The sequence below is a fragment of the Astyanax mexicanus genome, chromosome 21, assembly GCF_023375975.1.
Source record: "Astyanax mexicanus isolate ESR-SI-001 chromosome 21, AstMex3_surface, whole genome shotgun sequence".
NCBI classification, from domain to species: Eukaryota; Metazoa; Chordata; class Actinopteri; order Characiformes; family Acestrorhamphidae; genus Astyanax; species Astyanax mexicanus.
In genome coordinates, this window is record NC_064428.1 from 19225608 (window position 1) to 19230704 (window position 5097).

The window sequence follows — 5097 nt, forward strand, 5'->3', positions numbered from 1 at the left end:
ATGAAACTGAAACACCAGGTTTTAGACCACAATTATTTATTGTCCCAACGGACAGTTCTGGTGGAAACAGGAGAGTTGAATTCTGCCGTGATTTGGGCAGCCGTGGTTTTATGTTTTTTTGGATACAATCCGGGTTAGCACACGAACATCCCTTTCAGACAGCTTCCTCTTGCATCCACAGTTAATCCTGTTGGATGTGGTTCGTCCTTCTTGGTGGTATACTGACATTACCCTGGATAACGTGGCTCTTGATACATCACAAATACTTGCTGTCTTGGTCACTGATGCAAAAGCAAGACGTGCACCAACAATTTATCCTCTTTTGAACTCTGGTATGTCTCCCATAATGTTGTGTGCATTGCAATTGCAACTACCAAAAACAACCTGGGCATACCTGGGCTTGATATCCACACACTGACACACACAAACTCATAGTATGTGGGCCAAACCCAGTTGGGAGCTATGTAACAATCAATGTGCTACTTACACTGGTGGTAGTATATTCCAAGATTTTAAGAAGCTGCATTAAAAAACATAAAATCTTCAGACTAAGCTACCATTGAAGTTCCATGCAATGAGCAATAAATTGAGCAATATTGCATTTTAGTAGGATCCAATAGGATCCAAGTTATGACTAGGCGATTCCAGAACTTCCTGTTTATTTTTAAGTAATTCCTAGGTAGATTTACTCACATGTTTTGGGTCATCGTCATGTTGCATGGTCTACCTCTGCTTCCGATATATTTTTGGACAGATGATCTCACATTATCATAAAGCACCCTACATTACACTGAAGATTTCATTGTGGATCTATGATGGAGAACTTGCCATGCTTCCAAGTGGGTATGGGCTCAAAAGCATCTCTAAATTGTTTGGGCACCATCGATCCACAGTCATACAGATTGTGCACAAACGTTTTATCCTTGTCTAGGAGTGGTCAAATGACAAAGACCAGATCAAGAGCAGGACATATGAGAGATAAAAAATGACTGTTTCATCACAGTCAGTTAACAGATCTCATTGATTCCCTATATGTTACTACAGGTGAAGTACACCCGGGATGACACCAGATTAGCATCTTCAGTAAACATCACAAGCTCTGCACATAGACTGCCTTTTACACAACCACAAACACTGTTAGCAGTCAGCTGAGTGCCACTCTCCCTCAGCTTGGTGTCACATCCCTTAAATTCAGCTGATTTTCTGAAGCATACGCTAAACCAATCATGCAATCTTGACGTCACCATGTCATGTTTCGAAAGTGTGACCGTCAGTGGAATCACAGAGAAGGGTAGATTAGCCTGTACCACACTGCAAACAGATTTAGCTTATTTACTGAAATGTATTTATTTATTTCAGGTTAATACTTTGTAGATATACTAGAAGGTTTGGGGTCAAATTTCATGTTGCATGGCCCACATCTGCTTTAGCTATAGATTTTTGGACAGATAGGCTGCGTCCAGAAACCCCAAAAGTGTCTTCTTTTTCCTACCGATCCTCCTCCTCTCCTCCGTGACCCGGAAACTGATTTCGTGACGCCATCTTGCCGCCTGTCCGAATACCGTAGGAGACGAAAGAAGCCGCTTAAAATCCACCTGTAGTAGGCTTCCAACGGAGGTTACATCAGTGTATCCTACTCCGGAAGACTTTTAAGGATTTTCCAATGACATCACTGCATCCACGCCCACAGAGCACGCGAAAATGGGGAAGGCAATGCCCAAATATACGTCATAAACATATTAATTAACTAGGTTCCTTATCTAATTAAACAGCCAGTAAAGCAGTAATATAATTTATAGTTTAGATAAACTGTATGCTCAGTAAAACTATATTTATGACCCTATGTGTATCATGTATATATACATATAAAAACATATATTATTTATAATATATATATATACATATATATATATACGTATATATATATACATATATATACGTATATATATATATGTATATATATATATATCATTTTAATTAATTCATTTATTTACTTATTTATTTTAACTTAGGGACTGATGAGGAACTGAATCCCTCATAAGGCTGAGGTCAGACAGGGCTGCCAGAGTCACTGGCCAGAGATGCGGCCAAAAATGCGGCTGGGAGTAAACAGGATTTTATTGGAATATCTGAATTTTTAGCTGTGTGTGATAGTAATGTTCTGAAACGTGCTGAAAGTGAGCGTTGTGATTGGCTCAGTTCAACGGTAGTCAACATCCTATCTAAAAGGGATCAGCTGTCCCATTTCCCCAATTACAGCTCCTTCCCTCCATTCCTCCTCCTCCTCTCCTCTCCTCTCCTCGATTCCTCCACCTTCTTCCGGGAGGAGAAGGAAAGGAGGAGTAGGAGAGGAGGAGTAGCAAAAGTTTCTGGACGCAGCCATAGTCTTACATTTTCCTGAAGCAGTAAAGAATTCATAGTGGATCTATGATGAAGAGCTTGCCAGGCCCTCCTTTAGCAAAGCAGTCCTAAACTACAACATCTAAAACATCTTTAAATATATTGGACTCACATACAGGCATACAAATTGTGTACAAATGTTTGTGTAACCCTTTTCTAGGAGTGGTCAACCAACAAATATCACACCATGAGTATTAGACAAAGAGATCACAACAAAACCCAAGATATGTTCTAAGCAACTAAAGGACTCAACATCTACCAATGTAAGGGGAACCCTGAACAACAATGGTGAGCATGGCTGGGTTTAGCTCACGCAGACAAGCCAGGAGTCTATTGAATTGATAAATTGTGTACAGATGAGACCAAAATTGAACATTTGAACATTGAACATTCTGGAGAAAGAAAAGCACTGAATTCCAGCTTAAACAATCCTTATCCCATCTGTAAAACATGGTGGTTGTAGTATCATGGTTTGAGCCTGTTTTGCTGCATCTGGGTCACAACTGCTTGCAATTATTGAAGGAACATTGAATTCTGAAGGAAAATGTCAGTACATGGGCTATGCAGCAAGACAATGACCCTAAGCACACAGGTTGTTCTACCAAAGAATGGTTAAAGAACAATAAATGCAATGTTTTGGAAAACAGTAGAAATGTTGTGGAAGGACCTGAAGCAGCAGTTCATGGGAAGAAATCCAACAATATAAGAGCTGAAACAGTTTTAAATATAGAAATGGGCTAAAGTTTCTTCTCTCACACTTTGTGTAGTGATGTTTTTTCTGGTCTCATTATCATAGTATTCACAGGTATGGGCTCAGTCTGTTGATTGTGTTGAGAAATGAGCAGAGCAATTGGTGTGCAAGTGTTAAAAGCCAGAAACTAGGCAGCCACTAATTTCACAGCTCTGTGACAGACCTTCAGCTTATTCTTCCCCCTGCTGACTGGCTGGCAATGCTCTGTTTCCTCAAGGAATTACTCACTAATTCAGGGGAGGAAATTAAATTAGGATTGCCAAAACAACACAGCAGCGCAACAAGGATTGTCTATCTGGGTTTGAAGGGACATTTTGATATGCCTGAAATGTGAAATTCATTCATTGTTTCTTTATTAAATCATATTCTGCTTGTTGCTTAAATTGCTCTTTACTGTCCAGGGAAAACTTTCTATTAGATTAGAGAGCATTCACTTATCACTTATTGCATTGAAAATGTGAGGGTTGGGCCCAATAGGTTCACATTTGTCAGCAATGGCTGCAACCTAAAGTAGCCCTGACCTTCATCCAGTAGAAATGTTGTGAAACCTGAATCAGCTGTACATGGAAGGAAACCCACTAGGAATGCGTTAACAATCCCCAAGCTGGGCTCCGAGTGTCCCAGCGGGCTATGCACTGCCACTATGATCAGAAGATCGTCAGTTCGAATCCTGTTTATGTAGCTTGCCATCGGCTACCGGAGCCCAGAGAGAGCACAATTGGCCATGCTCTCTCCCCACATCACTCCAAAGGGTGATGTCGATCAGCACAAGGCATCTGTGAGCTGATGTATTAGAACCTAGTCGCTGCGCTGTCCTCCAAAAGCAGTTCAAAAAGTACAGTTCCCATGCATCAGAGGAGGCATGTGCTAGTCTCCACCCTCCTGGTGTGTTGGGGCATCACTACTGATAGGGGGAGTCCTAATGAGTGGGTTGGGTAATTGGTTGTGTAATTTTGGGAGAAAATGGGGGGAAAAAAATAAATAAAATTATAAAAAAAAAAAAAAAAATCTCCAAGTTGCACGGCACATTTGGTGTGCAAGTGTTAAATGCCTAAAACTAACTATAATTGTCTGTGTAATCAAAGTAAACGACTCCAGCTTTAATGTGGAAGGCTTAATATGCATATCCCATAGAGCAGGATTCTTTGGAGTCCATGAGACATGGCAAAAGTAATGGAACACAACACTAGTTCAAGTCTCATGGCTTGTAGCATGTCACTGCAGTCTGACTATAAAATGTGCTAGAAGGCTTTTCAGACATCAGATGTGGTGTGTGGTGACTTCTTCCTTAGAACTCTAGTAGCTTTTTTTCTCCCCTCTTTCTTTTTTATGTATTCACATTCATAACTCAGAACCTGTTTCTACATTAGCTACAGCTCTCCATTATCTGCCCATCATCTTTTCACATTCATAACTCAGTACCTGTTTTTTTTACATTAGCCATATCTCTCCATTATCAAATATGTTCCAATCACCTTTTCACATTCATAACCCAGAACCTATATCTACATCAGCCATCTTTCTCCATTATCCATTATGTGCTCATCTTTTTACATTTGTGAATTAGTACCCATTACATTAGCTATAGCTCCACATTATCTCCCTGTACTCTCTCTGTTTCGTTCTGTTATATGTTTGTTGTTTTATATTTGTTAGTATTGAGCGGGTCGACCCGCGAGGGGGGTCGAAACCTCCTAAGGTTTCTTCCTCTAAATGTAGGGTAGTTTTTCCTTACCACTGTTGTCGCCACAATAATTGGCCTCTCTGTGGTGCTGCTTATAAGAGGCGTAGACCTGTTTTACTCTGTAAAGCTGCATTGTGACAACTTCTGTTGTAACAAGCGCTATATAAATAAAATTGAATTGAATTAAAAAACATGAGATTTACCTGCTGGGACAAAAAAGGACAAAAAAAACGACACAAAATATGCCTCTGGACTCATAATA